This window comes from Leptonychotes weddellii, chromosome 10 (assembly GCF_054177405.1).
Source record: "Leptonychotes weddellii isolate Sample4059 chromosome 10, ASM5417740v2, whole genome shotgun sequence".
In the NCBI taxonomy this organism is placed as follows: Eukaryota; Metazoa; Chordata; class Mammalia; order Carnivora; family Phocidae; genus Leptonychotes; species Leptonychotes weddellii.
The window spans coordinates 22,522,497-22,535,753 of record NC_138378.1 but is presented as its reverse complement, the minus strand read 5'-3'; the positions used below and the strand labels follow the sequence as shown (position 1 = coordinate 22,535,753).

The 13,257-nt window shown below is 41.9% G+C and overlaps 1 protein-coding gene across 5 annotated transcripts in view; it reads left to right on the top strand.

Annotated features, from left to right (window-relative positions):
- CBFA2T2 (CBFA2/RUNX1 partner transcriptional co-repressor 2) overlaps positions 1 to 13,257 on the top strand; it is a 155,818-nt gene that overhangs the window by 9,751 nt on the left and 132,810 nt on the right. The window contains exon 1 of one of the 5 annotated variants that reach the window (XM_081832986.1): positions 7,413 to 7,480. The exons of the other annotated variants lie outside the window; for them this stretch is intronic. The gene's annotated coding sequence lies outside the window, so the exon portion shown is untranslated. Of the gene's footprint in view, positions 1 to 7,412; positions 7,481 to 13,257 lie in introns of those variants that run through there. 5 annotated transcript variants of the gene reach the window in all.

The window sequence follows — 13,257 nt, the reverse complement described above, 5'->3', positions numbered from 1 at the left end:
CCTGGGTGGCTCAGTTGGTTAAGCGACTGCCTTCGGCTCAGGTCATGATCCTGGAGTCCCGGGATCGAGTCCCGCATCGGGCTCCCTGCTTGGCGGGGAGTCTGCTTCTCCCTCTGACCCTCCCCCCTCTCATGTGCTCTCTGTCTCTCTCATTCTCTCTGTCTCAAATAAATAAATAAAATCTTTAAAAAAAAAAAAAAATAAAATAAAATCTTAAATACTAGTAACATTTCTCCCCAAAAATGTGCCAAGGTTTTTTGGTCCTTAATATTGAGAAAATGATTATGTCTTTGTTTGTTTCCCTCTAGAGAAGTGGAGCCAAACTTATAGGGAGAAAAGGCAGGCATAAAGCAAGTCCTCGTTATGACTGAGAGTAAAGATAGGGATGGTTTAGGAGAGGGAAGTTCTGAGTGGTGAGGGAGAGGTGGGAGAAGAGGTGATGTTGGTTTTAGTTCCTCCAGCATTCATTCTCTAGCTGCCTAGAGCGGCTTAGGGTCAGCTACTCCAGTTTTTGTAAGCTTCACCTAATTTTCCCTTGGTGGGTTGGTGTGGCTAAGTGTTTATTTTGTTGTTGTTGTTTTGGTTTTTTTTGTTTGTTTTTTTAGGATTTTATCATATATTTGTGAGAGAGAGAAGAGAGAGAGCATGAGCAGCAGGAGGAGCGGAGGGAGAAAAGCCGACTTCCCTCTGAGCAGGGAGCCCAATTTGGGACTCCATCCCAGGACCCTGAGATCATGACCTGAGCCAAAGGCAGATGCTTGAACAACTGAGCTAGCCAGGCATCCCTGGCTAAGTGTTTTTGTTTTAGTTTTTAATTAATTAAATTAAATTAATTTATTTTAAGATTGATTTATTTGAGAGAGACAGCGCACACATGCGCAGGAGTGGGGAGTGGCAGAGGGAGAGAAACTTAAGACTCCCTGCCCCATGTGGGGCTCAATCTCACGACCCATGAGATCATGACCTGAGCTGAAATCAAGAGTTGGATGCCCAACCGACTAAGCCACCCAGGCGCCCCTATTTATTTTAAGTAAACTCTATGCCCTATAAAAGGGCTTGAACTGAACAACGACCCTGAGATCAAGAGTCTCATGCTGGGGGCGTTTAGGTGGCTCCGTCAGTTCATCTGCCTTCGGTTCACATCATGATCCCAGAGTCCTGAGACCACGCCCCAAGTCCTCCTGCTCTCTACTCATCAGGGAGCCTGCTCCTCCCTTTCCCTCTGCCTGCTGCACCCCCTGCTTGTGTACTCTCCTCTGTCAAATAAATAAATAAATCTTAAGTTGCGGGGGAAGTTCTCTTGCTCTGCCAACTGAGCCAGCCAGGTGCCCTTGGCTAAGTGGTTTTAACTATACTCATACCTCTACTTAAATATGTTACATAATACTATAAGTTGCTTTAGAAAAACACAAAAATATTCAAGGATGGTGATTTGCATTATAAAAACATTTTTGTACTTTTAAGTTGTATTTTGCCATAATTTTACACTTACGAAAAAGTTGCAAGAGTAGTATTCAAATTTCCATTTGTTCTTCATCTTGATTCCTTAGATGTCAACGCTTTACTATTTCTCTGTTTCTGTTTATATTGTAGATTACTTTTCTGAACTCTTTTAGTGTAAGTTACAGCTGTGATACCTCTTTATCCTAAATAGCATAATGTATATTTTTTGTAAACTAGGACATTCTCTTATATAACCACAATATACTTACCAAAATCTAGAAGTAGTCTTGATATAATAGTATTATTTAATATACAGACTTCATTTGAATTTTGCCATTTGTTCCAATAATGTTCTTTATAGGAAAAAAAATTTTTTTTCTGGTCTAGGATCCAGTCCAGGATATATATCATATTTAGTTTTCTTGTCTTTTTATATAAATACAGGTTCTTATTTTAGTCAGTGGGTTATAATCTGTTATTTATTTATTTTTTATTTATTTTTTTTAAGATTTATTTATTCATTTGAGAGAGCGAGAATGAGAGAGAGTACATGAGAGGGGGGAGGGTCAGAGAGAGAGGCAGACTCCCTGCTGAGCAGGGACCCCGACGTGGGACTCGATCCCGGGACTCCAGGATCATGACCTGAGCCGAAGGCAGTTGCTTAACCAGCTGAGCCACCCAGGTGCCCCTATAATCTGTTATTTATTTATGTACAAAAAGGTGATTTTATTTTATCTTTATTTTTTAAATACTTTTTTAGATTTTATTTACTTAAATTTCAGAAACAGAGCACAAGCAGGGGGAGCAGCAGACAGAGGGAGCAGCAGACTCCCTTCTGAGCAAGGAGCCCCATGTGGGGCTTGATCCCAGGACTCCGGGATCATAACCTGAGCTGAAGGCAGACTCTTAACCAACTGAGCCACCCAGGTGCCTGTGGACTGGCAGTGTATTTACATAATTCAACATTTAAAAGGTTATGAAGACGGTTTAGTGAAGTTTCCCTCACCTCTGTGCTCTAGCCACTCTTGTGTTCCTTGGAGGCAATTACTAGTGTCTTCTGTATCCTTTTTTTTTTTTAAAGATTGTATTTATTTATTTATTTATTTTAAAGATTGTATTATTTATTTGACAGAGAGAGAGATAGCAAGAGCAGGAACACAAGTGGGGGGCGTGGGAGAGGGAGAAGCAGGCTTCCTGTGGAGCAGGGAGCCTGATGCGGGGCTCGATCCCCAGGACCCCGGGATCATGACCTGAGCCGGAGGCAGTCGCTTAACGACTGAGCCACCCAGGCGCCCCTGTATCCTTTCAGATATATTCCTATAGGCCATATAATAATATGTATAAAAGACCTTCATTTTGCACTGTATTTTGTCGTATGGGTGTACAGTACTTTTTTTTCCTATGTCCACTATGGACGGACATTTAGATGCCGGTCTTTTTGTGTTACAAACAGTGCTGCATAATTCTGTTAAAAATGTTATTTCAGGGGTGCCTGGGTGGCTCAGATGGTTAGGTGTCTGCCTTCAGCTCGGGTCATGATCTCGGGGTCCTGGGATCGAGCTCCGTGTCTGGCTCTCTGCTCGGTGGAGAGTCTGCTTCTCCCTCTTCCTCTGCTTGTGCTCTCTCTGTCTCTCTCTCAAAATGAATAAATAAAATCTTAAAAAAAAAAGTTACTTCATAAATTTGTGGAATAAGTTCCTATAAGTAGAATTGCTAGGGTAAGGAAAATACACTTTGTGTAATTTTGATAGATGTTACCAAATTACTCTCTGGAGATGGTATATCAAGTTTTGTACTCTTACCAGCAAAACATGCGACCCAAGTAAAGAAGGGGTAGGAGATGGGGGGAAGTTAAGACTGGACCAGGTTGGGGCGCCTGGGTGGCTCAGTCGTTAAGCGTCAGCCTTCGGCTTGGGTCATGGTCCCAGGGTCCTGGGATCGAGCCCTGCATCAGGCTCCCTGCTCAGCAGGAGGCCTGCTTCTCCCTCTCCCACTCCCCCTGCTTGCATTCCCTCTCTCACTGCGTCTCTCTCTGTCAAATAAATAAAATCTTTAAAAAAGAAAAAAAGACTGGACCGGGTTTGGAGGGTACTAAAAGTTATGTTACTGAAGTATAACATACTAGGGGAGGAATGGCAGGAAATAAGAGAAGCAGGCAGGGGTCAGGGTTTTTTTTTTTTTTTTTTTTTAAAGATTTTATTTATTTATTTGAGAGAGAGAGAATGAGAGACAGAGAGCATGAGAGGGAGGAGGGTCAGAGGGAGAAGCAGACTCCCTGCTGAGCTGTAGCCCGATGCGGGACTCGATCCCAGGACTCCAGGATCATGACCTGAGCCGAAGGCAGTCGCTTAACCAACTGAGCCACCCAGGCGCCCCGGGGGGTCAGGGTTTTATTCTTGGATTTTATTCTATAGCTAATGGAGAACAATAGAAAGGATGAGAGAATGATGTATTAAGATTGTGTTCTAGAGTTTTCTGGTGGTCTTTTTTTTTTTTAATATTTAAATTTATATCTAAAGTACTCACTAGGATGTTAAGTGTTTTTAGTGAGTGGTTTAACTCAAAGAATCAAGGAGAGGCGCCTGACTTGATCATTTGGTAGAGCATGTGGTGCATGATCTCAGCGTCCTGAGTTTGAGTCCCACATTGGGGGTAGAGATTATTTTATTCATTTATTTGACAGAGAGACACAGCCAGAGAGGGAACACAAGCAGGGGGAGTGGGAGAGGGAGAAGCAGGCTTCCCGCTGAGCAGGGAGCCCGATGCGGAGCCCGATGCGGGGCTCGATCCCAGGACCCTGGGATCATGACTTGAGCCGAAGGCAGATGCTTAACGACTGAGCCACCCAGGCGCCCCTAGAGATTACTTAAAAAAAAAAAAAGAATTAAGGAAGTAGAAGAATAGTATAGCTCAAAAATTTCAGGAATTCCATAGGTATTCTTCACATTTTTTTTTCCTTCTAGTTTTGAAGACTAGGATATAAGGTATACAACAGTTCCGCTGATTGTTTCATTAAACAGTTTCCCCAACTCTATCCTAGTAAGCTTTCCATTGTTTTAAGTCTCTGGTTCTAGATGACTGGAAGACTGGTTTTCCTCTGGGGTGAGAGGATGGGTGGATTAGGGGTGTGTGATCAGAATTACCTTGGGGAGTTATTAGAATATCAGTATGACACCTAGATTATGATACATTCTGTGAGAGGATGTATGTTTTTGGAAATAGCCTCCCAGTTGGATTCTCTACCATGTCTTCTTGGTTAACAGCCATTGTTCGAAATAATTTCTTTTCTTTTCTTTTTTTTTTAAAGATTTTATTTATTTATTTGAGAGAGAGAGAATGAGAGACAGAGAACATGAGAGGGAGGAGGGTCAGAGGGAGAAGCAGACTCCCTGCCGAGCAGGGAGCCCGATGCGGGACTCGATCCCGGGACTCCAGGATCATGACCTGAGCCGAAGGCAGTCGCTTAACCAACTGAGCCACCCAGGCGCCCTGTTCGAAATAATTTCTGTCCTTTCCCTCCTGCCATCACCTTATATTCAGTGATGCTGGTAGAATTACACTCCTTTGTCTATCTTCTAGCGTGAAGGAAAAGTTGAGATGGAACTTGGTATCCCATAAAGACTTCTGACATAACGCATCTTTTGACAGCAAACATGTCTTAACTCTTACTGTCAACTTGCTGATCAGCTTTTTTTTTTTTTTTAAAGATTTTATTTATTTATTTGACAGAGACACAGCAAGAGAGGGAACACAAGCAGGGGGAGTGGGAGAGGGAGAAGCAGGCCTCCTGCAGAGCAGGGAGCCCGATGCGGGGCTCGATCCCAGGACCCTGGGATCATGACCTGAGCCGAAGGCAGACGCTTAACGACTGAGCCACCCAGGCGCCCCTGATCAGCTTTTCCTGAGGAATTCTGGCCTTACGTTATTTTCAGTTATTGTTGATTATAAACTTTGTGCTGTATTAATAGAAGTCAGCTTCTCATTTTTGTGAAACTGCCTTTTATCAGCATAAAAACATAGACAGTGATTGGATACTCTGCTTTAGCTGCCTCTGTGTCCTCGGACTCATTTTCAACACCTATTACGTCTGCGTAGTACACAGATTTTTTGAGGAGGAATGCTCGAAGTACAGGAAAGGCAAAAGATAAAGGGTCTTTGAAGTCCTTCTCATTCCACAGTCTCTGGTTCAATGAATTAAAAGACAATAAATTGAAGGACTCCTAAAAAAATCCTCAGACCAGATAACACTGTACATGGTATCTAACAACCTTTAGCAATTGCTTATTTGTTTTGGTGGCTGCAGGTAAAGGGATAACTGCAGATTATTAGGACATGCAAAGTTTGGAGACAGCAGTTAGATCAAATTTAGTTTATCAGTCACCTTTTTTTTTTTTATGGTTTTATTTATTTATTTGACAGAGACACAGCCAGAGAGGGAACACAGGCAGAGGGAGTGGGAGAGGGAGAAACAGGCTCCCCACTGAGCAGGGAACCTGACGAAGGGCTTGATCCCAGGACCCCGGGACCATGAACCGAGCCAAAGCCAGACGCTTAATGACTGAGCCACCCAGGAGCCGCACCTTTTTCTTTTAAAGATTTTATTTCTTTGACAGAGAAAGAGCACAAGCAGGGGGAGCGGCAGGGAGAGGGAGAAGCAGGCTTCCCCAATGAGCAAGGAGCCCGATGTGGGACTCGATCCCAGGACCCTGGGATCATGACCTGAGCCAAAGGCAGGTGCTTAACCGGTAGGACCCCGTATCAGTCATCTTTTCTAATTAAGGCTATCATTTCCATTTTTAAAGCAATTGGAATTCTCCAAATTTGTTTTATTTTTGAGATTTTAATTTTTTAAAGTAATTTCTACACCCAGTGTGGGGCTTGAACTCACAACCCTGAGATCAGGAGTTGCATGCTCTACCGACTGAGACAGGCAGGCACCCCAAAATTTCCCAGTTTTTAAAAGTACATGTTGGGGCGCCTGGGTGGCTCAGTTGGTTAGGCGACTGCCTTCGGCTCAGGTCATGATCCTGGAGTCCCTGGATCGAGTCCCGCATCGGGCTCCCTGCTTGGCGGGGAGTCTGCTTCTCCCTCTGACCCTCCTCCCTCTCATGCTCTCTGTCTCTCATTCTCTCTGTCTCAAATAAATAAATAAAATCTTTAAAAAAAAAAAATAAATAAATAAAAGTACATGTTGGTTGTGGCAGTGAAGGTTCTAAATGCAGTAATCAAAGCTTTTTTGATTGTATGACATATTCATAAATGCCAATTTGGAACTAAGTGTGACAGGATTATCTGGATGCTTGATAGGGATTTGTATAAATCTAGAGGGGTTTATTTAAACTTCTATCAAAAATAGGAAATTGGGGGGCACCTGGGTGGCTCAGTCAGTTAAGCATCTGCCTTCGGCTCGGGTCATGATCCTAGAATCCTGGGATCTAGTCCCATGTCTCCCATGTTGGGCTCTCAGCTCGGCGGGAGTCTGCTTCTCCCTCTCCCTGCTGCTCCCCCTGCTTGTGCTCTCTCTCTCTCCCTGCCAAATAAATAAAAATCTTAAAAAAAAAAAAAAGGAAATTGGTATCCCATTAGGGCTTAATTGGTTGACTTCAGTTTTTGAGTTTGGAGGCTGTTGAAGAGTTAATTTATTGTGTGAGGGTTTAGCCCAGTGTAGAGCACAAACTTGTTTTAGGAAAAGGATCTCTTTGTATATTTATTTATTCATTTGCCAGATCAGTCCTGTTTACATGTGAACCCTCTTTTTGATTCCAGGGAAAACAGGCCAGACAATCTATGCTAATTAAATACTAGAACATGACAGATTGATTTTGATCCCAGAGATTAAGGAGGAAAAGAAGGCTTCAGGTTTTATTAAATTTACCCTGGATGATATTTTAAAAAAGAAACTTATGTGGAAAGAACTGTCAGTAACAGTTGAGTAAAATTTTGTTAGGTTCTTGTATCTAGGTAGTATGGCATAGTGAGAAAGCATCTTTGGATTCGTTTTCTCAACACTTGGATTCAAGTTTATAGGTGGCTGAAGGTATGGCTTTATAATTCACTTAATCGTGGATTTTATTTTATTTTTTTTTAAAGATTTTATTTATTTATTTGACACAGAGAGAGAGCGCGCGCGCGCACAAGCAGGGAGTAGTGGCAGAGGGGGAGGGAGGCAGAGGGAACCCTGCTGAACACGGAGCCCAAAGCAGGGCTTGATAACCAGGACTCTGGGATCATGACCTGAGCTGAAGGCAGAGGCCTAAACGACTGAGCCACCCAGGATTATATTTTTAAATGAAAGTAATTAAAAAAAAATTATTTATTTTAGAGGGAGAGTGAGTGCTTGTGTGAGCAAGTGGGGGGGAGGGGCATAGGGAGAGGGAGAGAGAATCTCGAGCTGACTTCCTGCTGAGCATGGAGCCCGTTGTGAGGCCTGATACCATGACCCTGAGATCATGACCTGAGCTGAAACCAAGAGTCGTCTACTTAACTGAGAGCCACCCAGGTGCCCTGAAAATAATTTTTTAGTAAAAAAAATTTTTTTGCTATAGCTGTTAATAGAAGGATGTTTATTTTTTTATAAAGATTTTATTTGGGAGAGAGAGAGTGAGAACCTGTGAGTGAGCATGAGCAGAGGTGAGGGAGTTAGAGGGAGAAGCAAACTCCCCACGGAGCAGGAAGCCCATTGTGGGGCTTGATCTCAGGACCCTGGGATCATGATCTGAGCCGAATGCAGCTGCTTAACCAACTGAGCCACCCAGGAGTTCCAATAGAAGGATGTTCAAAAGATAAATGGGGCCTCTGGGTGGCTCAGTGGCCTGAGCCTCAGACTCTTGATTTCTGTGGGTCATAATCTCAGGCCCTAGTGGGACTTGACCCTCAGCAAGGAGTCTGCTTCTCTCTTCTTTCTCCTCCTTCCCCTCCCCCCGCCTTGTGCTGCTCTCTCTCTAAAGTAAATGAATAAATCTTAAAAAAAAAAAAAAAGATAAATGAAATATTAGTTGCAGTAGCTGTTTGGAAGATAGCTTGACAGTGTTTCTCTTTTCCTGTAATTTTTCTCTTTATGCAAATTTTTTATTAAACATAAAAACCCTAAATGCACAGCTCAGTGAATTTTCACAAAGTGATCATACTTAATGTAACTGCTATCCAGATCAAGAAATAGAACATTAACACAACTACTTCAGAAGCCCACCTCTCACCCTCCAGTTACTGTTCCTCCCTCTTCCCCAGGGTAGCCAATATCCTGATCTCTTTTACCATTTGTTAGTTTTGCCTTTTTAAAAAAATGAACAGTATATATAAATAGTCATATACTGTGTTTTCTTCTGTATCTGGCTTCTTTTGCTCAAGAGTAATGACACGTGTTCTTGTGCCTATAATTCATTCTCTTTGCTGTATAGAATTCCACTATAAAAATAGACCAAAATTTATCCATTCTCTTGCTGATGGATATTTTTATTGTTTCCAGTTTGGGGTTATTAGGAATAACGCTGCAGGGAACATTCTTCTATGTCTGGGTATATGTATGTGTGTCTTTCTTTGGGGTACTTACCTAGGAGTGGAATTGGAGGGTCATTAATTGTGTATATGTTTAGCTTTAGTAGATACTGCCAAAAAATTTTCCAGTCATTGTATTGTTTATATTTGCATCAGCAGTCTGTGAGAATTCCATTTATTCTACATTCTTACCAGTCTTTTAACATTTGCTAAGCCTCTATTTTGTACAAGGTCTGAGGGATATAGTAGTAAACAAAATGAAGCCCTCTCACAGATCTTGAAATTTAATGTCATTAAAAATATATTTTATAGGGGTACCTGGGTGGGTCAGTCATTTAAGTGTCTGCCTTTGGCTCGGGTCATGATCCCAGGGTCCTAGGATCGAGCCGCATGTCCGGCTCCCTGCTCTGCGGGGGTCCTGTTTCTCCCTCTCCCTGCTGCTCTCCCTGCTTGTGCTCTCTCTGTCAAATAAATAAAATTTTTAAATATATATATATATTTTATGTTTAATATAGTTAGGTAGCAGTAAAGTAGAAAGGGTGTGTTAGAAGAGGGTGATAGTGCTATTAGAGTGGTTGAGAAAGACTTTTTTTTTTTTTTTTTTAAGATTTTATTTATTTATCTGAGACAGAGAGAATGAGAGAGACGGAGAGCACATGAGAGGGTGAGGGTCAGAGGGAGAAGCAGGCTCCCTGCCGAGCAGGGAGCCCGATGCGGGACTCGATCCAGGGACTCCAGGATCATGACCTGAGCCGAAGGCAGTCGCTTAACCAACTGAGCCACGCAGGCGCCCCGAGAAAGACTTCTGATGAAGTGACATTTGAGCAAAGATCTGGAGGGGGTAAGCTAGCCATATGGATATCTGGGAGAGGAGGAGTCCAGGCAAAGGGAGTAAATAGTAAATGTCATAACCCTGAGGTAGGAGCATGCTTGATAGGTTCACAAAACAGCAAGAAGGCTAGTAAGACTGGAGCACATTTAGTAAGGGCGACAGTGGTAGAAGCTGATCTCAGGGAGGTAAATAGGGCCAGACCATGGAGGACCTTAAGAGTCATAGAAAGAATTTTGGGTTTTCTAAATGAGATGGGAAGCCTTTGGAAGGTTTTGAGCAGAGTGACATTATCTCCTTTACCTTTTAAAGAGCTCACTCTCCTCTTGGGGAAAACATTCTTAATGGAGCAAGAGTGGCAGTATGAATGTGAATTAAGAAATTATTACTGGGGCGCCTGGGTGGCTCAGTCATTAAGCGTCTGCCTTTGGCTCAGGTCATGGTCCCCCAGTCCTGGGATTGAGCCCCACATCAGGCTCTCTGCTCCGCGGGAAGCCTGCTTCTCCCTCTCCCACTCCCCCTGCTTGTGTTCCCTCTCTTGCTGTGTCTCTCTCTGTCAAATAAATAAATAAAATCTTAAAAAAAAAAAAAGAAATTATTACTGTAAGACAAGAGAGAGGAGGTTGGTGGTTTGGACTAGAATGTTAACAGTGGAGGGCGCCTGGGTGGCTCAGTTGGTTAAGCGACTGCCTTCGGCTTAGGTCATGATCCTGGAGTCCTGGGATCGAGTCCCACATCGGGCTCCCTGCTCAGCAGGGAGTCTGCTTCTCCCCCTGACCCTCCCCACTCTCATGCTCTCTCTATCTCATTCTCTCTCTCAAATAAATAAATAAAATCTTTAAAAAAAAAAAAAACCTAAAAAAGAAAAAAAAAATTAAAATAAAAAAAAAGAATGTTAACAGTGGAGGTAAGGAGAAATAGTTGGTTTCAGGATATTTTGAAAGTATAGCTGATAGGATTTCCCTCAGTGGATTTAATATGGGGGGGGAGGTTGTGTGTCAAGGATGACTCTAAGATAATTGGCCTAAGTTGCTAATTTACTGATTTTATTTTTTATTTTTTTAAAGATTTTGTTTGTTTTTTTATTTGAGAGAGAATGAGATAGAGAGCATGAGAGGGGGGAGGGTCAGAGGGAGAAGCAGACTCCCCGCCGAGCAGGGAGCCCGATGCGGGACTTGATCCCGGGACTCCAGGATCATGACCTGAGCCGAAGGCAGTCGCTTAACCAACTGAGCCACCCAGGTGCCCCTAATTTACTGATTTTAGAGAAGACTTGGGAGACATTAGGAACCCCAGATAGGTTTGGGATAGGATGGTGAACCAAGAATTTGACAGAGGACTTTTCTGTATGTGAGATGTCTGTTAGGGTAGATGATGTTGAGTAGATAGTAGAATATACAGATTACATGGTGAATGAAAATAGAGGTTGGACCCAACATGGCCTTTGGAGTGAAATAGGGGGAATAGATAAATTCTCTTCATCATTCTCTTGAGTACTTGTAAAGCTCCTCATTTAGAATTTAGATTGTATAGACTTTTCTTCTATTCTTGTGAGAGCTCTTTGACAAGGAAGTAAAATTTTAGGAATTTATTTATTGAGAAAGTTCCTGGGTACTTCTTTGAAAGATTTGTGACTGAAATTTACTAGACTTTGTGTAGATTTAGTCTAGTCTACCATAGTTTCTGTGTCTGTTACTCTGTGTAAAATGATCATTGCTATAATGACCTTAGGAGTTCATTATGACTTGTATATAGTATTTTATACATAAACTATGTACAAAGTACTTTGTGAATATCTGAAGAAAGCTTTAACCATATAGTGTTTCGCATTGTATTTTATTTTATTTTTTTAGATTTTATTTATTTATTTGACAGAGAGACATAGCGAGAGCAGGAACAGAAGCAGGGGGAGTGGGAGAGGGAGAAGCAGGCCTCGCACTGAGCAGGGAGCCCGATGCGGGGCTCAATCCCAGGACCCTGGGATCATGACCTGAGCCGAAGGCAGACGCTTAACAACTGAGCCACCCAGGTGCCCCTCGCATTGTATTTTAAAGCATGTTTGTAATACATACATAGTTTGAAAAATAATAGTTTATTTGGGGATTTCACATATATTATTCAGTGCTCAAAACAGCCTGGGAATTGAGTAGTATTTCCACCTACACTTTATAGTTGAGGAAACAGGTTGCATGAATTTTGAATGGACTCACTCAGGGCCTGTCTTCTCTGATAAGGTAGAAGAGATAAGACTCCATAGCAATATATAGACTGTGTTAGCTACCATGTTCTATTTCTCAGCCACGTTGAATGATTGATCATTTATTTTATGGTATTCTGCTTTGACAGTAAAAGTTTTGAAAAATATTTTACAAAAGTAATTTAAGACATTCTTCCAAAAAATTTGTGACAAATAGAGTAAAAAGTAAAAATTCCCTTTTACCTCATGACTGAAAGTTTGTATTTCCAGACTTTTTTTGGATACCTTTGCATACATCTGTAATACACAAATGTTCAGTGTTTTTTCATAAGTGGAATCATGCAATACGTAATATTTTGCGGTCTTCATAATTTCTGGTCAGATGGAAGGTCCACAGAACTGTTCTGCCAGATCTTTGCTTTAAACAAGAGCAAAGACATTTATCTCTTCAGTTGTTTACGTACCTTGGAACAGATTTTATGAACGACAGCAACATTCAGTATTGATTTGTTCAGTGTTAGTAGTGAGATGTCTTTAAAGCGATCACACCTTTCATTTTATTTTATTTATTTATTTTAAAGATTTTATTTATTTATTCAGGAGAGACAGAGAGAGAGAGAGAGAGAGGCAGAGGGAGAAGCAGGCTCCCAAGGAGCAGGGAGCCCGATGTGGGATTCGATCCCAGGACCCTGGGATCATGACCTGAGCCAAAGGCAGACGCTTAACCATCTGAGCCACCCAGGCGCCCCACACCTTTCATTTTAGAGAACTTTCCAAATGCTCTATAAAAAGGCAGTTGGTATGATTGACCGCTTCATGAGGCTGCCAGGCACCATTCAGATCTTTTTCCCTTTCTCAGAAAGTGCAAGGTCATCCATTTTGGAGCAGTTGGCTCTTGCAGATCCACTTATTACCTGTGGTTGTAGGAGATGATGTTTCTCCATCTGTCTGATAGTAGAAAGAGGAATTAATGAGCCTATAACTGGACGGAACTGTACTGGAAATGAAAATAGGTCCCTTCTTCTATTGGTGACATAGAGGTAGAAAAACTTCAGGTGGATCAAACTCTCCAGGCTTAAATTATAGAAGCCTTGCAGTTTTTAGCTCATTAATGCCACAAAGATATTTTGGTGGATTTTTTCCCCCACCATTGTAAACTGATACATATGACAGATTGTGTATTTTGCTTTTGATATCTAACTTCATGAGGCATTCATCAAATTATAATCAAATTCCCATGCTGTTAATATTTTCATCAGAAGGAAAAAGAAATCAAACTGCCTTTGTGGGGTAA